This window comes from Nannospalax galili, unplaced genomic scaffold (genome assembly GCF_000622305.1).
Source record: "Nannospalax galili isolate Female #2095 unplaced genomic scaffold, S.galili_v1.0 scaffold779, whole genome shotgun sequence".
Classification (NCBI taxonomy): Eukaryota; Metazoa; Chordata; class Mammalia; order Rodentia; family Spalacidae; genus Nannospalax; species Nannospalax galili.
The window spans coordinates 960,376-984,480 of NW_008345224.1; positions in this window are offsets into that span (position 1 = coordinate 960,376).

Below are 24,105 nucleotides of genomic sequence, written 5' to 3' on the forward strand. Positions count from 1 at the left end.
CTCGTCTGGACCCCGTGCATTAATGAAGCTATAAAATACACAGTCCTCTCGTTCTGTGTGAGTGTGTGTGAAGTGCATGGACATGTGGTGGAAGGTGTTGTTCCTCAGGATGCTGTCCACTTTGTTTTTGTGAGAAAGAGTCTCTCACTGACCTGGAACTCATCAGTTCAGCTAGTCTGACCAGCCAATGGGCTTCAGGGATCCTTCTAGCTCCACCTTCCCAGAACTGGGATTCTAGCTGCATGTGATGGGCATGCTAAGAATCCCTTGCCAGGTCCCTATAAGCAGTTATTAAAATGGGTTTTTTGACTTAGCAAAATATCATCAAGCCTCATTTGTGCGGTAGCATGAACTAGTACTTTATTCCTTTCTATGGCTGAAACATAACTCCTTGTATAGACAATAAATCACATTGGCTTTACCCATTAATGAGCAGGTGGAGATTTGTGCTGCCTTTGCCTTTTGTCTGTTACAAGTAATACTGCTATGAGCATTGGTATACAAGCTTCTGTCTTGCCATGTTCTTTAACTCTTGGGAATATGCCTAAGGGTAGAATTATTGGATCATGTGGTACCTGGAGATACCACTAAATTGTTTTCCAAAGCAGCTTCCCAATTGAACATTTGACAGTACACAGAGGTTCCAGTTTCTTAAGATCCTCACCAACACTTACTGTCCTTGCTCTCTCATGTTTGTGTATCTGTCTATGTGTTTGTAGTGGCCAGATGTTGACATGGGGTGTCTTCTATCACTCTCAACTTTGGTTTTTGAGAAAGGGTCTCTCACTGAACCTGAAACCCATTGATTCAGCTAGACTGAATGGCCAGCAAGCTCCAAGGATCCTGCTGTCTCTGTTTCTGGGTGGCCAATGAACTCCAGGGATACTCCTGTCTCTGTTTCCCAAGCACTAGGATTATAAGTGGTCATCACCACACCCAGCTTTTGCATGGGTTCTGGAGATTCAAACACAGGTCTGTCCTCATGCTTGTAAGGCAAGCACTTTACAGATCGACCCATGACTCCAGCCCTGTTCATTTGTTGTATTACAATCATGCTAGTGGGTGAGAAGTTTTGATTTTCATTGTAGTGTCAATTTTCCTTTCCCTGATGACTAATCAGAGGTTAAGCATTTTTTTCACGTGCATTTTGGATATTCACATATCTTTCTCACAGAAAGGTCTCTTTAGAACCTTAGATGGGTTGATTTACGTCTATGAGCTGCAGTCTTACCTAAAAGAATAAGGGATGGGTTTGCCAAGTGTTCATAAAGGAGACTGTCCCGGTTTCATTTCTGTTGCTGTGACAAATACCTGGATCTGAAGTAATATAGGGGGGAAAGAGCTTATTAGCTTACAATATCCAAGTTGCAGTTCATCATTTGGGGATATCAAGGCAGGAGCTTAAGCATCATATCCACAGTCAAGAGCAGGAAGGGACAAATGCACCCATGCTGTCTGCCTGATTGTTGCTCAGCTTGCATTCAGCTTTCTTGGTACAGTTTAGGGTCCCCTGCCTAAGGAATGATGCTGCCCTTGGTGGTCTGGGTCTTCCTATATCAGTTAAGAGTCAAGACAACCCCCCACAGACAAGCTTACAGGCCAAACTGATCTAGATAATTCCTCAACTGAGATTCTTTCTAGGTGATTCTAGGTTGTGGCAAGTTGACATTTAAAACTAACCATTAAAGGGACTTTTCAGTCCAATCATCCCTGGCTCCATGAAGCACATGTGGGAACCATTCCTTCTTTGTCCTTCCCATCTCTTTGGTCTGAGTGCTTTCCTAATATCCACTCTACTTCCTGAAAAACATTCATCACTACCACTAACATAAGCTACCTAGGAAATGCACGTCATTCACCTTGGCTTTGAGAGAATTTACTAATCATGTTGTATTTGTTCCCATAATGGAGACTAAGGTATGCTGGATAGCTTTAGTTGTCAACTTGACACACCTGGGTTGCCTCCATTGGTCTGGCCTGTGGCCACGTCTGGGGGGCATTTTCTAGATTGTTGAGTGATGTGGGAGGGCCCAGCCCACTGTGGGTGGAGCCACTCCTGGGCAGGTGGGCCTGTGTTGTATAAGAAATCAGGTTGAGCAGGGGACAGGGGAGTAAACCAGTAAGCAGCATTCTTCCATGGCCTGTGCTCCAGCTCCTGCTTCCAGGTTCCTGCCCTGAGTTCCTACCTTGGGGTCCCTGATGAATTGTGACCCGGGAGATATAAGCCCAATAAACCCTTTCTTCCCCAAGTTGGTATTGGTCAAAGTATTTTATCACCACAATGAAGAGACAAATTAGAATAGAAATTGGTACCAGGAGTGGGCTATATCTGTGACAGACCTGACCTTGGTGTTTTGGGAGGATTGTAAAAGTGTTTGGAACTTTGGGATGGAAAAGCCATTGAGTGCTTAGAGTTTGTTACTGTAGAGCTTGGAACGGTTATGCTGAAAGAGCTGTGGACAATGGAGGCCTGACTTGTGAAGCTTCAAAGGAAGGCGGAGACTGTCAGGACTGTTTATGTGATATCTTGAATTGAAAATCTGTGGGATCTGGCCCCTGAGGCTGAAGAGTCAGCTGTGATTAAGAAGAGACCAGAACCACTCAAGTAAAACCTTTGCTTTACTGGAACAATTCATGGTGGTTAGCTGGGCCTGAAAAATCAGCTGTGAGTAACAAGAGACCAGCATCCCTGAAGTGAAATCTTCTGGGAAGTATTTCCTCAGGGTCTGCAGAGCTATGATCCAGAGCTATGATCCAGAAGGGGCCCAAGCCTCCATCCTAAGTTGGAAGCAGGACTTGGTAATGTGTAAGAGTCTCTTGCATGGTTCTGGTGTTGAAAGCATGTAGGGGTCACAGAAAGCAGCTGAGGCTTGGCACCTTGAGAGTCCAGGAAAGGCCCTTTGTGAAAGTGCAGTCTCAGTTGTAGTGAAGACCTGAGGATTGAAGGGGTCATGGAGAGAAGCTCAGATTTTGCACCTTGAGAGACCAAAAGAGGCCATTGATAAGGTTCAGCCTCAGTTTCAGTGGAGACTCCAACTTCTTGGAGATGCCAGGACCATGGGACTACCACCAAGGGCAGCAGCAGATGTGGAAGGAAACCAGCCTGGGCCTTTGAGCTGTGTGTGTTGCGGATGGCAGAGTCAGAAGTGGAGCTGCCAAAACCTGTTGCAGCCCAGAAGATTGGGAGTGAATCCCAGATGTCCAGCCATAAGACACCTTGCTGGACTTAGGTTTTGCTTAGGTGTACCCAGTTCTTCCCTTTTGAATAAGGCAGTATTTTTTTTATTTTACAGGAGCCCACAGTGAAGAGACTTTTAAAAGAGACTGTAAACTTTTAAGTGTTCAAATTTTTTAAGGACTGTGGGACTTTTAAGGTTGTACTGCCTTATATTGTGATATTAATTAACATCATATCTTGGGGACAAAAAATGGAAAGGTTGTGGTTTAAAGTGATGTTTGTATGTCAAATTGACAAGAGGTCAACTGTGCTGGAGAGCTTTAGTTGTCAACTTGACATACCTGGGTTGAGGGAGCCTCAACTGGGGAATTGCCTCCATTGGACTGGCCTATGGCCATGTCTGTAGGACATTTTCTTGATTGTTGAGTGATGTGTGTGGGCCCATCTCACTGTGGGTAGTACCACCCTTAGGCAGGTTGTTCTGGATTGTGTAAGAAAGCAGGCTGAGCATGGGCCAGGGGAGCAAGCCAGTAAGCAGCATTCCTCTATGGCCTGCGCTTCAGCTCCTGTCTTCAGGTTCCTGCCCTGAGTTCTTACCTTGGACTCCCTAATGAATTGTGACCCAGGAAACGTAAACCAAATAAATCCTTTCTTCTCAAAGTTGCTATTGGTCAGAGTGTTTTGTCACAGCAACAGAGAAACAAACTAAAACACAAGGTCAGTACCTGATATCCCATTTATTATGAGCCTCTTCCTGGCTCACCACCAGGCTCTCAAGGTGTTATGTTTCTATCATGATCAATATCCTCTTCTTAATGAGTAAATGGATACAAGGGTCTCTTCCCAACTGTAAAAGTTGTCAATGACAACAAATGCTATTGATTCAACAAAAATAGAAAAATTCAAAATCCCATAACCTGGGATTTTACTTAAACTCTTAATCTTTCTCTCCATATATACATGTATTATATATGTGTTATATATATGTAATATATATATATATATACACACACACACATACCTAGCTCAGTTTGTAAAACGCTCACCTTACAAGCATGAGGACCTGAGTTTTATACCTAGAACCCACGTAAAAACCCGTGCTTGTCATGGTGATACTTGCTTGCAATCACAGAGCTGGGGAGCTGGAGATGGAAGGATCCCTGAGGTTTGCTGGCCAGCCAGTCTAGCCTACTTGGCAAGTTCCACCCAGTGAGAAGTTGCCGTCTGGCCTCCACATACATGCACACATCCATATATACATATAATATATAAAGACAAAATACAGGCATTTGGTAGAACACACAGAATTGAATTCTGAAGTCAAACTACCATGTCTCTTGATCAGAAATAAAATGGTGGCTTTTAATTTGTTATAGACGTTCCATGCGGCTATTCTAAGATTTTGTCAAGTGAAAATCTTTGATCTAGTGATTCTTTTCATATTAGAAACAAATGATAAATTCCTGGTAGGTTAGGGCATTGCTCAGTGGTATATTTTCCCCTTTCCTCGGCTTTCGGGGATGCTTCCAGTTAGAACATTCCATGGACGAATAGGGAGTCTCTAAAGAAGAAAAACACCAAACTACTTTCTAGGAAGCACCTTAGGCAATTGTTGATGGGTGACTTAATAAGAAGGTGAAGGCATTGGCAACCCAAGTCTCCACTCATTCAATAAGGGAAGCAGGAGATGTACTTGGTAGTGGGGAATATTTAAGTGCTGCAGGCAGTGTTCTGAATGTTTTCCTTTAAGAAGAAAAACAACTTTCACATTTGATTTACAGGCTGGAGATATATATATAGATAGATGATAGATAGAGAGATAGACAGATAGATGATAGATGATAGATAGATAGATATAATATTATATATATATATCTTTCCCTATTAGATATACAAGCAGGTAATTTTACAAAAGGGGAAGGATGTTTATAGTACAGGATTGCTGAGCAGCAATGCCCACTGTCTCCTCTTATGACTCCCACAGTTCAGGAGAGCATTCATGCTGGCTTTACCAGCTGTGTGGCTTTGTACCTCTCACTAAGTATCTCTGGGCTTTTGTCAAAAAATATGTGTCCTACTATGCACCAGGTGGTTTATGCACATACCTGATTAAGCCTGTGCTAAGAAACAAAATATTGAATGCTTTCTATATATTCTCTTATCTTTTCCCCTTCTCTCATATAGTGAATGATGTTGGTACAAAATTCAATATGTAAGTTTGGAGCTCAGTCTCTTCACTTATATTATACAAGTAATATGTCCCTGTGCCTCAGTTTCTCCAGGAGTATATTATAGCATTCCTAGCTTGAACCTAACCTAATCCCCCTTCTAGGGTCAAAATTTAGGGCCTAACTGGAAGGAAACATCAGATAAAGGGGAAGTTTTTACACCTAGCATTTTTTTTTTAAGTTTTTGGTTTTGTTTTTGTTGTTTCTCAAGGAATATTTATTTATTTTCAATGTAGAATTGAATTTTTCTGTACTTCATACAAAACATCTTAATTGACTTTATGCTCTCTCCTCTAAGTGAACTCCCCCCATGGCCCCCTCATTGGATTTCATGCATTTCGTCATATATGTTAAGGCCTATCTAGTCAAGCAGATGTTCATCAGTGCAAGTTCATCCACCGGAGTCTAGTCAGCTTATCTAGAGTCTCTCCCGTAAATAAGATGAACTCTCCCTGGCCTATCAGCAATCAATTGCCAATAGTTCCTCAGCTAAGGTTGGGGCCTGCTGCCCATTTCCCCAGTTCTACGCTGGGTTTTTGTCTGATTGACTTTGCATGGGTCTTGTGCATGCTGGCACCAATTCTGTAAGTTCATATGAGCAAGTTCCCAGAGCCCTGGAAGACTCTGTTTCCTTATGATCATCCACCAACCCTGGCTCTTGCGGTCTTTCTGCCCCCATCTTTTGTAATAGTCCCTAAGCAGTGGTTAAGGTTGAATTTTTAAATTTGTGTGTGTATGTGTGTGTGTGTGTGTGTGTGTGTGTGTGTGTGTATACTTGCATATGGTGCACATATGGAAGTCAAAGGACAACTTTTAGAACTTGATTCTCTCCTGTAAGTTCTAGGGATTGAACTCAGGTCATTGGGCTTGTGCGACAAGCATTTTTACCCTCTGAGCCATCTTGCCAGCCCTACATCTAGTGTTACAGTCTCTTCCTAGACACACTTCAGCCCGTAGTTCATCAGGTACAAGAGAAAGGTTTCTTGCCCTTCCTTTCATGCATGCTTACTTTACCTATTAAAAAAAAAAAAAAAGCTCTACCTATACCAATCAAATGTCATGAGGAAACATACATATCCTCTATTAACTCCCCGTGATGGATTTAAAGAATCAGCACTGTTTTTTTCCTAGTGGTAGCAAACACTAGTGCCTGCCTAACCAACACCCTCTCCTTCCTAATGGTGTGTCAATTTCTTTCATGTTTCCACGTTTATTCAAGTGGATACGTGGTAAAGCTCTACCTATACCAATCAAATGTCATGAGGAAACATACATATCCTCTATTAACTCCCCGTGATGGATTTAAAGAATCAGCACTGTTTTTTTCCTAGTGGTAGCAAACACTAGTGCCTGCCTAACCAACACCCTCTCCTTCCTAATGGTGTGTCAATTTCTTTCATGTTTCCACGTTTATTCAAGTGGATACGTGGTTCATGGGAAGCCATCCATTCTCTGATATGACTACTGATTGGTTCAAGCCTGTTATTATAATGTCAAATTCCTTGCCCTAATTGACCTGGGCATGAAGAACAGCAATGAGTCAGACAAGATGGTTCAAGAGAGATAGGAGCTGGGTTCTTATTATAAACACAGACAGCATGGGTGTATAGTTACTTTTCTAGTTGTGATGACAAAACACCTCCCAAAAGTAATTTAATGGAGAAGGGTTGATTTTGGCTTTCGGTTTGAGAGTACAGTCCATCCTGGTGGGAAGGCATGGGATCAGGAGATTGAAGCAGCTGGTCACATTACATCCACAGTCAAGAAGCACAGAGGGATGAATGTTGAATACTGGTGTTCAGCTCATTTTCTTTTACTTCAGTCCAAGACCCCAGCCCATGGATGGCATTGCCCACATTTAGAATGTGTCTTCCCACCTCAATTAACTGTCTAAAAACTCCCTCACAGACATGCCCAGAGGTTTATTTCCTAGGTAACGCTTTATCCTATCAAGTTGACAATCAATATTAACTATCAGAAGTCCACCTGTCACTGAACAGACAGAGACAAAAACTCAGGTCTATGCTGCACTGTAGGATCAGCTAATGATGGGTCATGTGGGCTCCTTGTAGCAGTAGCCATTAAATTCACTATTCAGTAAGCTACAAATGCCCTAGCCAACAGATGGCTTCTGTCCAGCCTCCCCGCCATCAGCCCTCTTTTGTGGGAATGAAATGAGGCAGCTCATTTGTTCTTTCAATTCCTTAAGTAGTCTCTTCTCTTTGGCCTATAGTTGCTGGGAAGTCAAAGAGTCTTGTGAAAGGAAAAAAATGTGGTCCAGGTTTGATGGCCTAGAGGATCTGTCCATGAGTTTGATGGTCGAAGCTGGAACACAGTTCATCTACACAAGACAAGTCACCACATTGATGACATGGGGTCACTTGTAGTTTGAGGATAATGTTTATTTGTCTGCCTGTTTGTTTGTTTGTTTGTTTGTGTGTTAGGGATGTATTCCAGGGTCTCTCACATGCAAGGCAAGCACTTTGCCACTGAGCTGCACCACAAGCTCAAGGGCTATGTTTTATCCCCTTCAAAATATTAGGAATCATATATACTTAAGGTTAAGTCTCATATAATCAATGTTCTCTAGAGGAACAAAACTGGCAGAACATGAAAGGTGGTTCATTAGATTGGCTTACTCCACAGAGGTAGGGTAGTCCAATAATAGCTATCTTTATGGCAGAGAGGCTGAGAACCATAGCTACTCAGTCCAAGAGGCTGGATGGCTCCTAATCTGGTGCTGAAAACCTGGAGGGTTCCTGGAAAACCTGGAGGGTTCCTGGAAAACTGTTGGTCTACAGTTCATGTTGGGACACTGAAGAAGCTGGGTTCTGCTGTCAGCAAAGGATGGAGCAGCAGCAGCAACAACAGGATAGAGGCACTCCCTGGCGAGGAAGGCAGGCAGCAGCACTGAGATTCCCTTGGACCTCTTTATGTTCCAGCTCCCCAGAAAGGAGCCACCCACTCTCGGGGTGGGACTTCTCCTTCAATGAATCTTTCTTGAAAATGCCCTCACAGACTCACCCAGAGGAGTGTCTCTTAGTTGATTCCAGATCCGTTCAAGCTGGCAATCAAGATTACCACAAATTGGGTGTCGACAACATAGAGGACAGTAACAGGGATGACAGGGTATGTGGGCTCCACTACGTGGGAGGGGGGAGGCTAGAGGAGGGTGCCATTTGGGAAATGGGTATATAGATGAATAAGACTGTGTGGGATGTTCTGTATGATACACAGACAAAAATCAACAAATTTTAAAAAATTTAAAAGAAATATTAAAAAAAGATTACCACAAATTTAGCATTTCCTTAATGTGGTTTAATAAGCACTGCATAAGGTGACTTTGAATATTTGTTCAGAGGAGGCATAGAAGGGAAATAGTCCAACTTGTATCGCTACTCAAACTTCCTGAAATGTGGTGAATTTGGGGTTTTATTTTGATAGAGAATGACATTTTATTAGAAGCTCAGTATGTAACAGGCCTTGCTATAACCATCATGTGTATTGCATTAAAATCTCAAGGAAACCGAGATGGGGGATAAGGAGAATGCCCCAAGGTCTGTGGCAGTCAGTGCCAGCACCAGGCTTGTGCCAGGCAGCCAGAATCCAGAAGTCATTCTCTTTTTGTGTGTGTGTGATTATTTGAGATAAGGTCTTATATAGCCCAGGCTGACTTGGAATTTGATGTGTACCTGAGGCTGATCTTAAACTTTGGATCCTCCTGCCTCCACCTCCCAAGTATTAGGATTATAGGCTTGTACCATCAGGCCTGGTTCAAGCTGTGCTGGGGATTGAGCCCACATTCCTGCATGATATGCAAGTACTCTACCAACTGAACTACATCTGCAGCCCCAGAAACCATTCTCTAAAGAGTCTGTCCTCATTGCCTTACTAAAGAGCCCTTTTCAGAGTGCTTGCCACGTTCCAGGTGCTCGTCAAGAGGTTTGCTGGTGGCAACCTAATAATCTGAAGGCAATGGCGTAGGTGTTAGGAACTGAGAAGAGGGGACTCAGTGGTCAAGAGCACTGGCTGCTCTTCCAGAGGACCCAGGTTCAGTTCCCAGCAGTCACATGATGGTTAACAACGATCTGTAACTCCAGTTCCAGGGGATCTGACCTCCACAGGCACTGCACAACGTGGGTGCTCTTACTCACATGCAGGCAAAACACTCATATACATAGAATAAAAATAAATTAAAAAAACTAAAAAAGTACTGAGAAGGCTCTGAGAGTCATCCTACTGGGAAGCTAACAGGTTAGCCTGCCATCATGGATGCTGACAGAGGACACAAGAGTCCTGTGGGAGAGACAAATGACAATCAATATATTGCTTGTAACAGCAGAAGTAGCCAGGCTATCCTTTTTTGTGTGTGTGCTAATTCCTCAGCTCCAGTTCCAAGAGAACCTCAGTGGTTCGGATTATGGAAGACTGAACCTTGGGAACATGAATACTTTCTATTGTTTTGTTTTTGAGACAGTAGTTCTTCATGTAGCTCAGGCTAGCTTTGAACTTACTTTGAATCTTGATCCTCTTGCCTTCTCTGCCTAATGACGGATTTACAGGCATGCCACAACACACCCAATTATGGGGTTCTGGGAATCAAACCCAGAACTCCATGTAGGCCAGGAAAGAACTCCACACGCTAAGCCGCATCCCTAGGCCACTGGTGTGATTTCTCATCCGGGTCACTGTGCCAGTTTCTGCCGTGTTCTATTCTTTTTGAATTTTTCTTACAGAAATTGACCGGGGTCTCATTTCCAAACCACAAACTTGAATTTATAGTTTCCCATTCTCTAACTCCTCTAGTGACCCTCTCCTTTCTCAGAGTACCACGGCGTATGAAATCCTTACCCCCTTTCTTATGGTCACTCCTGCTGGAAAGAATTATAGCTCATGCTTTTTCAAGATCCAATGCACTTGCTTAGATAGTTCCCTTGGCTTAGAAAAACCTGACTCATCTGGAAAGTTCCATCTAGGCTCTCACACATGGCATTTTCTGTTATGAAATTTTGCCAGAATCTACCTTCCCTCACCAAATAATTAATCCTTCTGGCTTTCTTCTCCCCTCCTGTCCTCCTCTCTCCTGTCTCCCTTCTCTTTACTCTTTCTTTCCCCTCTCTCCTCTCCTCTCCTTTCCTCTCCTCACGTCCTCTTCTCTTTCACTCCTCCTTTCCCTTGCCTTTCATCTCATCCCCTCCTTTTTCTTTCCTTCTTCCCTCCCTTCCCCTTTCCTTGGACCTCTTCAGAATACAAAGATCACTGGTTAGCTGAGATGGGAATTAGGGATTGACTTGGGTGGACATAGGGAAATTTTCAGGTTGAGAAGAATGATTTATATATTGGTTACAGACCTGGGAACCATTTGGGCCCCTGAGATATAAGCTGCAGCTGCAAAGCAATTTCCTTGAACAGAGCAGCCTGAGCCTGCACATGTCCCTCTGCCTCTGTTCTACCTCTGCCTGGATCCTGGAAGCAATGGGGAGGTAAAGCTAATGCTTTACTACTAAGGGCTCGAAGCAAATGAGGATGACGATGATGATGGTGGAGCAAGCGGAAGGAGCCTAGTCCCTGATGGCACCAAGGAGCCTTTCTAAGCAGCTCTGGACATACTTCCTGGTACGTTTGAGCTTAAACCATTTCTGCTTTTCTTACCTTCCCTCTGGATTCCAGTCACTTAGAGCCAAGGGCAATTCCTAACTGACGCATCTCTGCAGCTGTATGTCTACACTGCCAAAACCCAGAAAAATCAATGATTAATTCATTCCGTAGGTAGAGTGGTTGGCTGACTTGTTTGCAGTGAGTCTTCCACTTGCTCATCCCTCTGTAACTGGCAGAACCGCACCTCACAATGCCCAGGGATTTGCTTCTGTTTCTTTTCCTCTATGGGTCTGGGTGCCTCTTTCTGCTCTCAGGCTTGCTACTCAGGGAGATCTAGCCCTCCCCAACTCACAAGGTAGAATAAGTTCTAATGTATTCAGCTCAGGCCAGCCCTGGAGAATTACTCTGTTCTTTGTTTTTATATAAAAATCCACCAACTGGAACCAAAAGCAATCAATAGTGGCTAAACATGGAGGATGCTCTTTTCTCAAATTTCTTTGGACCCCCTCAAGAAATCTTAAAACAAGAAAGAGAGATTCCATTAGAAAGCCTCATGGAGGTTGGGAGGAAGATCAGGGCTGCCCTGGGGGTAGGAACAGAGAGGTTCATTCCTGCTTCATCAAGCCAGACCCTGCCTGCCTTGCCTAGTTCACCTCTAGGCTCTGGCTCAGTCCCAGACACCATGGGAGGAAGTCTTGGGTCCAGCAGCATGGTGTTGGCTCAGTCTGCTTTAGTCCTGGCCAAAGATTCACAGGTCACACGTGCTGGAGATGGGACTAGTCTGGAGGAAGGTGTTTCTAAAATCTTTCCCAGTGCAGGGAAGATGGCTTAGTGGGTAAAGTGTAAGCACAAGGACTTGAGTTCAGATCTATAGCACCCAGTGAAAAGCCAGAGCTGGAGGCAGAGAGAGAGTAGTGGCCCCAGGGCTTGCTGGCCAGCCAGTATAATTCATCTGTGGCTTCCGTGTTCACAGAAAGTAAGGCGAAGAACAGGGGAAAAAACACCTGATGTCAACCTCTGGTCTCCACAGGTGCATGAGTGAGCATGCTCATATACACATACACACACACACACACACACACACACACACACACACACACACAGTTTTCCCATTAGTAGCAGCCCAAATACTACATTGAACTTTTCCCTGATGTTTCCCTATGCAGGCCTTCCTAATCTCCTCTCCAAGGCCACTTCCCTCCACATCTGCTTCTAATACTGAGTGGTAGGGTCTTCCTTCAGGAAGGTTGGAGACACCTAAAAAAAGAATTCATGGTTCAAATCCTGGGCTGGCAACTGGAGACCAGGCTGGTGAGGTTAGGTGTTGGATATCCCCAGACTCTTCTTCTGGGGAAATGCTGATGCTGTCAGGCCAGAGGATGGGGAAGATGGGAACTGCTGTTTCGATTCTGTTCCCCAGCAAAGACTGATGTGGGCTATTATCAGTTGCTATGATCGATACTCAACAAGAAGCAACTTAAGGAAGGGAAGTTTTATTTTGGCTCACAGTCTGAGGGTATAGTCCATCAATGTAGGGAAAGTAGGGCTGTAGGGGTATGAGTCAGCTGATCAGGTTGCACCCACAGTCAGGAAGCAGAGAGACACAAATGTTGGTGCTCAATTTGTTTTTTCCTTTTCATTTAGTTGAGAACCCCAACACATGGAATGATGTTGCCCACATTAGGGTGGGCCTTCCCATCTCATTTAACCTAATCTAGAAACCCCCTTACAGATATGCTCAGAGCTTGTCTCCTAAGAGAACCATCACACAGCCTTAGGAGTCACTGCTCTAGTGGACACAGAATCCTCTGATGTGAGCAGACGGTTCCATCACCACCCATACAGACATATCCTAGCCATTTTTGCCCATGCTGTTTGCTTGATCCTTCCTCATTTAAATCCAACTGTTTAGTCTGTAGAGCCAATTCGACCCTTACTGTCTTCGCAAAGCCATGGATGGCTTCCTCTCTTTGTGGTGGTTCCTCTTTTCAGGGCTGTTTGGTGTTTGGCCCTTGCCTCATTTGGAGCTGAACCATGATAGTTGCCCTTTTTGCAAGTGGCATGTGTGTGTGTGTGTTATATGTCTGCATGTGTGTATATATGTGTGCATGCGAGGATGGAAACCAAAGGACAATTTCAGGTGTTGTTCCTCAATATACTGTCTTGTTTTTTTGAACAGGGTCTCTCACCAGCATATCACTAAGTAGGCTAGGCCAGCTGGTCAGTGGGTCCCAAGAATCTGTCTGTTTCCATCTCCCTCAGGACTACAATTACAAATATGTGTTACCATGCCAAGATTTTTATGTGGATACTGGGTATCAATTTTTGGTCCTTATGTTTTCAAGCTGAGCAGTTTACCAACTGACCCACCTCCCTGGCCCAGTGTTTCATGTTATCTATCAAATATAAGCCCCTGACTTACACCTCTATCATATGCTTGATGGATTTATAGCCCATGTGGTCACTTAACAGAGCCCGGAGGTAACCATTGCAGTTGCCCAAGGTTTGGCATCTTGTAGGCATGGGTCTAAATCTTGCCTCAGCCACATTTATAATTTATGACTTTAAGGACTGAAGGTATAGCTCCTAGGACACGCAAGGCCCTAGGTGATCCCCAGTATGGAACAGAAAGGAATAATGTAAAATCTACGACATTAGTCAAACTCCCCTGGGCCTCACTTTCTTTGGTTCTACAAAGAAAAAAGGACAGCACAGAACTGGTCCCTAACAGTTGTTGACTGAATAGCTGTTACTGTCAGGACAAATTTGGTTATTTCTCTATTCCATTCTTTTTTACCACTTCCATTTGGGGAAGGCAAAACTCTGGCTGTTAGTGTGAAAATAATGCTAATTTTTATGTGTAAAGTTGATATATACCTGACATGGGCAGACATGTTCCTGCAGTCACAGGCCACACAATATATGATACCATTACATTAGAAATTGAGACACAGTCACACTGAAGGTGCGTGCTTAGCATACACACTGAGCACTTGTGAAGCTTTTCCTCTGGTTTCTCTTTGGGCACTGTCCCTGCAGCTGGATCAGGCTGATACCAAGTGAGCAATGGTTGACTCTTTCACAGCTTCTTTGGAATCACAACAGAGTGTGGTAAAGAGAGGATTAGCACATTGTTCCCACTCACATTATGCAAATATAAACATGTCTAAAAGCAGCTAATGTGCTGCAGACTTGTGGTCCTCAGTTGAAAACTGTCTCACCCAGCATCACTTGGGATCTTGGTGTAAGGGCAGAATCTGAGATCCTCCCCAAACTGCATCAGAATCTCCATCTTTGTGTTTCTATGTGTGCATTTGTGTGTCCATGTGTGTGCAGGTGCATGTGTATGTGCGAGGTTGTGGAGGCTATAGGTCAACCTCCGGTGTCATTTCTTAGGCGTTTTCTACCTTCCTTTTCCACTGGCCAAATAGGCTAGCGAGCTCCAGGGATATGACTGTCTCCACCTCCCTAGTGCTTGGATTACAAATTAGAGCCACCACAGTTGAGCTTTTTAAAACTGGGTTCTAGAGATCAGCTCATCCTCAGGCTTGTAAAACAAGCTCTTTAAGGACTAAATAATCTTCCCCAGTCCCCAGAATCTACACTAACAAAGCCTGTAAGGGGTTGATATGCACATAGTTTTAACGGCAGCTGCTGTGGAGGGCCTTTAAAAACAAGAAGTCTAAGATACAGTACCTCCTGTCACCTTGCTTGGTAGCACGTCACTCCACACTTGGAAGTGGAGACACTTTACTTCTATACATGCTTCATGGAAACCCGGGAAAGAAGGGGAATCAGTCCTTGCTTACGTGGTCTCTTCCTCAGTGTCTCTCTCTGGCTTCCCTTTAGGTGATATATTCAAGTGGGATGAGATTATGAGGACATTAGATGTATTTAGATCTCCAGTAGCAGTTGAAGTCAGCAGGTTTACAACTCAGTTATATACCAGTTATTTTACTGAGCATTTGTGCGTTGGGTTCTGAGAATCAAAGATGAATACAAAATGGTCCTTGTTATGCTAGGTGAGGAAGGCAGATTTAAGAAACAGACTATCACAGTCTAGCACCCTGTCTGAATGATGAGGGAACAAACAGAAGGAAGTGAGTTTGACCCGAATATGGAGTCTGTGGTTAAAGACTGTCTTTCCCCTCCCCATTCTGCAGAAAAGAATAAAAAGACATGGAGAATCTGCCTCACAAACCCTGCCCTTTATGTAGCCTTTCTTCTGAGGTAGGCATAACTACTTCCTATTCCTTAACAACTACAATAACAACATCAAAATCCTCTTTGTGTATACGTGTGTGATGTGTGTATACTTGGGTATGATGTGTGTGTGATCACAGGTACATGCGTGCTATTGTGCACATATGGACATGGGAGGACCATTTCGGGTGTTGGTCCTCACCTTCCACCTTGTTTGAAACAGGCTCTGATGTTCGCCACCGCATACACTAAGCTAGCTGACCAAAGAGTTTCCGGGAGTCTCTTGTCTCCACCTCTGCTCGTCCCAATAGGAGCACTGGGATTAAATGCATTCGACTGCACCTGCCTTTATATGGGTTCTGGGGATCCAAACTCAGGTCTTCATGTTTGCCCCCCAAGGACTTAACCCACTGAGTCATCTCCCCAGCCCCAGGCTTTCTACATCTTTCCTAACCCGTAATTCCAGGGACCTAAAACACTGTAAACAATGTCTTAAATCTGTTTTGTTCTGAATTGAGATCAACAGCTCACCTTGACTTAATTCTTAGTACAATTTCTCTACTTAGTTTTTTTCCGCATATTTTTACAGCATCTGTACTACAATTAGATCAGGAAACAAAGAAGAAAACCTTATCAGTGATTTCTGCCTGTATCTGGCAACACCGTGGAAGAGATGTTTTGATTAGGCAATTTTCATTCCTTAAAACACTATAGCATAATAAATTAATTCAATGTTGTGCATTTATCTGTTAGACACATGACTATAGGAGTATAAAAATGTTAATTATTCATTATCGCCACTCTGATTATTTGTTGTGGCTGATAATTACATTGAATATATTTTATATCAGTAATAACCTTCTGTCTACATTTACAACATGTCGTATCTTGGGGGCTTGTCAAGCTTTTTCCCTAAGCCTTTTCTTTATTAAGACACAGACCTCAAGAGTACATAACCTTTATGTTGAAGGCTGATTTTCTTCTTTCATATAAAGAGCAAATATTATAGATTAATTAATCCAGGATGATTATAATTTAATCACTCTTCCTCTGGTTTCATAAGGGATTTGGCTTGTATTCAGTTGCTCATTCATATTGTTATGAAGAATAAATGCAGTCATAAAATATTTGTGTGCTATGAATTCACAGAACAACTAACCTGAAAGCCTGGAGGGGGTGCATGTGATGGAGCTCTCACTGGAGTCCCACACCATGTGGCCTCAGTTTCAGTCAGGGACTGACACAAACCATTAACCCTCAAGTGAAGAAACTACATCAATACAGAATTGCTTGGTCCCCAGGTAAACTAAATTTAGGGTTGTTTGGCCATAACAAAAATTTCTGTCTCATAAAATTTCTCCAGCATCCACTAGTCATCAGGCATTGTGTTAACCTCTATGAATAAGCTACTTATTAACTTATAAATCTTGGTGCTGTTATTTGATCTCATTGTGCTTTGATGCCTCATCTGTAAAATGGGATCATAACACAATGTACTTGCTGCTGGTTAGTGAGGATGAAGTAAATTAATAACGTGTCTTGAAATGCATTGGGCGTGCCTAGCAGAGACAAGGCTCAGAGAACCAATGTTGCCTTGAGGGCTATTATGATTCTGAGGCTGTGTCTCTTGTAGGGTGAGGGCAGACTTAAAAGAAGTAAGCACCACAGCTAATTGTTAAGACCTAGTTATCAGTCTGTCAGATACAGATGAGGCTGAAGAGATGGCTTGATCAGCAACCTTCAACTCTTTATCTCTCTGGACCGCAGTTTCCTGAGACATTAAGTGTGGTAACTAAGTTCACAGGACAGAGATGAGGCACAGTGGTGACTCTGATCACCCGTGCAGTGACAGGGAGGTATATGTCTCGTATGCCACTTCCCGTTCAGGAGCGGGAACTCCAGCAAGCTGGAGGTACCCATCACAAATACATGCTTGGCAACCTGCTCACCCAGCAATGGGAGAGCTGGAACCTGACCTGACAAGTGAGCTGGCCGCTAACAGGATTTGGAATCGAGACGTGGGAACCCTTTTAGAAAACAGCTGAAATTAACTAAAGAGCATCCTTATTAATCAGTTCTCAGCCCCCCTGTATATTAGAATGACTTAGAGATCTCAGAGATAGGGGTTCATTTGATCTAGAGTGGGCTCAGTAATGGGTGATATTTAAAATCTCCCAGGATATTTGATACCTCCATGTTCAGTTATTAATCCAGGCAAAAGCTGAAAGGCAGCCACTTAGGACCTACCGTATTAGCTTTAACTCAAGGATATTTCCTATACATGGGCACCCTGACAGTGAAGGAAATGCCACGCATCCAGCTCGCTGGGAGGTCAGACTGGTCATTCTTAGCTCCCACCGGAGTAAAAAGCATTAAGAACGGTGTCCTTTGGATCAGCCATGAGGTACAGCAGCACCTTGTTTTTAAGCACACTTTCCATTTCAGAGACTAAAGGATGGATATGAACACCTGTGACGGCTCTTCTGAGCGGTTTCATGCCCCTGTGGTAAGATGGATGTGAGATGTCCGTGTGCAAAAGGCCTAGTACAGGAACCTTGACTCCATCTGTGTTTATGACCTGCAGCAGCAGGTCCTGACTGGTTTGGCCCTGTTGGTGTGTGTGTCAGAAGAGGATATTCTTGCTTATGATTTACATGTGGCCAATTTCATTCCAGCCTGTTTCTAAATTTTTTCCATTCCTCCTCACCCTCTGGATCTCCTTCCCCTTCCCCAGGGTGATATTGAAATTCCTACACCTTTTACCTGAGCAGCTAGAGCTCTGATGCCAAACTCATTCTCAGGGTTTGCTGTGACAATGGACATACCACAGGCGCTGTGTCTGTCACTGCTTGTTGCCCTGAGTGTGACCTGTAACTCAGAGCACAATGTTGGTTTAGAGTTGTCTTCTTTCCTGCTGTGTTCTCATGAGCAGCAGTGGCCTGTCATACTTTCTAGAACAAGTGACTGCTCTTCAATAAGTATTCACCAAATCCAGAAATAGAGACAAGAAATGTTTTATTGGGCTGGGGAGATAGCTCAGTCTATAAAATGCTTGCCGCGCAGGCAGAAGGATCTGAATTTGATCCCTAGAAACCACACTAAGAATAAATGGGCAGTGCACAGTAATTGGGCCTTTGGTTGTGTGGCCTTGGGATCTGCCGTATTTCCACGAGTAATCCGCTGTGAGTCATCAGTGGCCATGAGTACTCAGATTCCAGAGAGTGCTAATGAGCTCAGAGACATTGTCTGGCCTCTGAGGGCACCTACACTTACATGCACATACCTACACAAAATTTTTAAAGGTTACAAATAAGTTTGATGTATACAGTTGGACCTACATATCTTTGGGTTCTGCTTCATAGATAAACATACACAAATAATTTTTAAAATAAAAATTTTTAAAGGTTATAAATAAGTTTGATGTATACAGTTGGACCTACATATCTTTGGGTTCTGCTTCTGTATATTCAGACAGCCAAGGATGGGAAATATATTTGAAAACCATGTTTGCTGAACAAGTACAGACATTATCCCTAGCCATTATTCCCCTGACAACACAGTATGACAACTATTTACATAGCATTTAACTTGTATTGGAATTGTAAGTAATGTAGAGATGATTTGAAGTATGCAGGAAAACGCTGGTAGATTACATATAAATACCATATTATATCATTTAGATTTGAGCATCTGAGGATATTTATGTCTGAGGGGTTTTTGCAACCAGTACCCAATGAAATCAAGCATATGCTGAGAGAATTTCTTCTCTAGAGATATAAACAACACATATCTCCTCCTCATAATGTCCCAATGACAAACCAACACACAATCCCACTTAAGTTCACCCTCAGGAACCAATGAGCTTATTGGGGTCACTTACAGAGGATGGGTGAGGGATTAGTGGCAGGAGCATGGGGGCCCCCAAGGCATCTGCACTGGAAAGTCTTCCCAGCACGGATGATGGCTTCCCCTCAGCCAAATAGATGGAGCCCCTTCTCAATGAGACTCCTATATACTCCAACACCTCCCAAGACCCTCAGGCTCCATGCAATCAGGGCAGAACTGCATGGAAACAACTGGGATGAGCAGCTGGCATCTCCAGTGAGGGTCCAATTACCATCTGCACCCTCTATTTCTATGAGGGAATAACAATAGTCTACAGGCCCTATCATGATGGACTCTTGCAAGCAGACACAGCTGATCTGATGAACATGGTGGGTATTTTGCTCAGAGAACTGTGTTGTACAGCAGTCTGTAAACTGTTCTAAGGCATATGTTTGGATTTGAAAAGGGAGGAGCACATGGGAGAATATTCTTCCCTAGAAATAATTATACAGAATTTAGATCCTTAGGACAGGCACACATGTGACTATATGTTCTTATGTTTGGGGATCCATTATTAAAAACAAAACAAAATGTTGCAAAAGGTTTGTAAGATGTAATATTCCTTTTGTTCTCTTGTTTTTAGTGAACTGGTGTTTTTATTAAGCTCTTTCAAAACATACGGCCTTGTGCAAATCTTCTGTTCCTTTAACTCCATCTTCTCCAGACAAGGTTCTTCATTTCTTTCTTTGCAGACTATGTGCATTGCTTATTTGATTATTCGTTGCTGTGAGAGCGTTGCTGCTGTAGCATGTATAAATAGTTCTTATGCAATTTCTTTTGCATGTGGTCTGTGGTATATATGAGTGTGCATCCTATGTATGTCTGTGTATATGTGTGTACATGTGCACACGCATGTTAGGTGTCTTCCTCTACTGCTGTCCATCTAATTTTTTTTGAGACATGATCTATTGTTGAACCTAGAGCTCACTGATTAGACTAGGCTTGCTGGCCAGTAAGCCCCTGGGATCTGCCTGTGTCCACTCCCTAGTGCTGGGATTACAGACATATGTCACCATGCCCAGCTTTTAGGTGGGTGCTGGAGATAAAAATGCAAGTCCTTATGTTTGCACAGCAAGTGCTTTACTCAATGAGCCACCTCCCCAACCCTAAAAAGCAATTTTAATAGCTAAGAAATTCAGGTCTAGAATTTCCTTCCTAAAGGCCCACCCCCTTCCACACCTCAGGTTTTGCCTTTAAGTAGAAGGTGGTGTTTTGCAAGGAATTCCTACAATGCCTTCTGGAGTCCCTTTTCTGCTCCTCCCCACAAGAGCCTCAAACATTTATAGGCCTTTCCCTGTCAGATATTTTAAATCTTCATTAGTGGCTTCCTAGGCCAGGAAAATCTTATAGAAGTTGTTTCAGACCCTGAAAGGCAGAAATGTAGTTACCTGTTTTGAGAAAAATGACTGCTTCCTTTTGTGCCATCACCGGGCTTTGCTGAGAGCCAAGAGACAGAAACTGTGACTCACTATGATGTCCCTCTGCCCTTCTCCAAATAGCTGCCAAGTATTCACTGAGGAACAGTAGAAGATGAGAGCCTACCAGTGCTTCCTCTCTCTGCGTAGCTTTGTGTGTGTGTGTGTGTGTGTGTGTGTGTGTGTGTGTGTTGCATGCGTGTGAGCATATACACCCATGAACATGCAAGTGGAAGCCAGAGTGGGACATCATCAGCCGTCTCCCTCTATCACTTTTCACTGTATTGCTTTGTGGGAGAGTCTCGTGTTGAAGCAGAAACTTCCTTTTTGGGCTAGGCTAGCTATTTAGGCAGGCTCCAGCTGCCTCTGCTCAGTGCTGGGGTTACAAGCACACCGGACATGCTTGATTTTGTATGTGGCGTATTGCTTTGTGGGAGGGTCTCGTGTTGAAGCAGAAACTTCCTTTTTGGGATAGGCTAGCTATTTAGGCAGGCTCCAGCTGCCTCCGCTCAGTGCTGGGGTTACAAGCACACCGGACATGCTTGATTTTGTATGTGGATGCTGGAGATTAAAACTCAGATCCTCATGCTTGCGTAGCAAGCACTCTCAGCCACTCATTGAGCCATCTCCCCAGTGCTCCTTCCAAGTTCTTGTGCTGTTTCCTCTTGCAAAGCTGAAAGATAAAAGTGGTGTGGCATTATTTAGGGAGACCACTGTCATTCAGATCTCAGATATGTCTACAGATGAACCTTTGAACAACACTGAACATGTATCTACCCAATGAGAGCTGAGTTTGTAAACACCATTTACCTCTGCAGATCTTCTGTACAATGGGATGTTTGTTCCAAACTTACCCAGGGACTTAGACTGCACCCAGGCTCTTTCTGACAATAGTCTCTTTTGCCAGCACCAGTCATAATTCCTGACTGACAAGTAATGTAATTTCCACCCCTCTTCCTTATTGTTGTAAGTTGTAAGAACAGTTGCCATTTGTAAAGCTTGGGAATTTGAGAGTGCTTGAGTGCAATCCTAATTAGCCCCAAACAAGTGAGTGCCCTTTTCTATGTCTTCAGTTGGCGGCATCACAATAAAGGAGCTCCCACCTGCTTTCTCTCATTTACTCTCACAGTCTAAACTACTTTCCAGGACTGAGACAGAGGGCAGGCAGTGATCCCTCTTCTTCTGAACTGTGCTTCTTTTTTCCTTTTTCTTGTCTTCTCCTCTGCCTTGCCATCAATACCAGCCCTGAAATCCCACCAGACACTATAGTTCATGTTTAGGGATGAGCAAAGTCAAGAGCCCCCAAAGAAATAAGGATAGTATCATTAAAAATTGGAGGACTGGGGATGGCCCAGTTGGTAAAATGTGTGCTCTGCAAGCATGACGAAGTGAGTTCAATCCCTAGAACCCACGTAAAAATGGTAGGCTTGGTGGTGCTCCCTTGTAAACCCAGTGCTGCGTAAGTAGAGACGAGCAGATCCCAGAGGCTTGCTGGCCCAGCCTAGCCTACTTGGCAAGCTCCAGGTGTTGTGTGACACTATTCCTGGGGAGATGGGAACAGATGTCTATTCACCCCAGATAGGGGATCCACAACAGACCAAAGCAAGGATGCCACCACCAAAGTTTAACTTGGTGAACTGGTTGAGTTTATTACAGTTACCTAGAGGAGTACTGGTTATTCCACACGAGCTGTATATCACCAACAGCTCACCCCAGCATAGGTGATGGCTCAGGAAAACTGAAACTTCTGCACAACTCACAACAGGTCAGAGAGTGTCTGGGCTGGACTCCATCTCTTCCAGGTAGCTCTGTCTAGATCTCAGTATTCTTTTACCCTTACATATGCTTGGAGGTGGGGTGGGGTGGGGTAGGGTGGGGGTGAGGGTGGGGCATCTGATGGTGTGATATGATGCTGCCAAACGTTGCTCAGAAAAGGAAGGATAAAAAGAAGTGTACTCAGAAGAGACACCCAAGACAATGCTAGATTGGCCAGGATCTGGAGGAATATGCTGGATTCAGAGTATGGGGGCCTAAAGGTTAAGACTGTCTTCCAACAATTTGGTTTAATGGACTCTAACTGCACCTGGAGGGAAGAGAGAAGAGCTTCATTCCTCAGCCTCAACCTGTGGCAGATATCACTCCTGCTTTGTGAAGGCCCCCTGAAGTCCATGACATCTCTCTAGAACAAGGAGAAACACCTGGTCCTGCAGACTCCACATTAATAAGAATTCCCCCAGGTTAATGTCAAAACCCTTGTGGTGTCAAAGCAGAAAGGCCCCGAGGCTAATGCATGGATTGCTTCCAAATCCTTAATAATTGCCATGCTAATATGTGGGGAGAAGAGGGAGGGAAAGAATGACCAGCTCTCAGTTCCACTCTTCTGATCTGTTCTTTGGAGACTTTCCTGTTACATGGTCTGTGGAGATGCTTTTCCTGGCTCTGGTTCCTTACCTTTGAATTCCAGAGGCTAGTGTCAAGATGATGGGCATGGCTACGGTGGGTCCTGGTGTTTGGGCTACACACCTTCAGAGCATTGCTAGAGGGCCAAAGAGCATGGCCAAGGCAGGGAGAATGATAGAAAAAACATGTGTCACATAGAGTGATCAGACAGACTTCCTCTATGGCATAAGGCTGAAGACCTCAGCCCATTGACACGACTGTCTAATTAACATATATACTATCTTATATACAAATTCTTCTTGATTTATGTGTGATGGGATTGCCCATTGTAAATTGAGAATACTGTTAAGTAAAAATGCATTAAATGCACCTAATCCATGGAGGCTTATAGCTTGGCCTGCCTTCATTAAATGTTCTCCTGTCATTTATATAAGCTTGCAGTTGGGCAAAATCACCCACTATAAACCCCTTTTAAAAATAATAAAGGGACTGGAGAAATGATTCAGTAGTTCAAAGCGTTTACTGCTTTTACAAAGAACCAGAGTTCTGTTACCAACATCCCTATCAGGTGGTCACAGCTGCTAGCCACTCCAGCTCCTGGGGATCTGAGACCCTTTTCTGGCCTCTGAGGGCATCTATACTCATGGGCAAATACACATACATAGACACACAGACACATAACAAATATATCTTTAAAAATATTAACAAAGTACATTTCCTGCCATTTATTGAACCAGAATGCTGTAGAGTGTGAACTGTTGTTTCCCCCTCACGATCTTGGAGCTGAGGTTTGCAGTTGCCCAGTGTTGCCAAAGAGTATCACATCCTGTATCACTAACTCAGAAAAAGACCCAAATTTTAAAACTACGCTGTCTTAACTGATGAAGGTCTGTTTAGGTTTGTTATGTATAAAGGATGAGATAAAAATAATATATATAATCTTAAATTTTCTATGGTCATAGTTTGGTCAACTAGTTTAAGGAACAAAATACATATCTAGTCAAGGTTTATCTGAGAGTATTTGGTTCTTTACCCAAGCCTTATCTTCATAGCACATGATAATTAAAAGTACCAGACTGGTGGAACTAACCTTATTGGATGTTTAACAGCCATACTTTAAGGCCTATACTACTGTGGTCAGGGGGACTTGAATAGTTTTTTGCCCCTTGCCCTCCATGGTTGACCAAGTGCCAGGAGA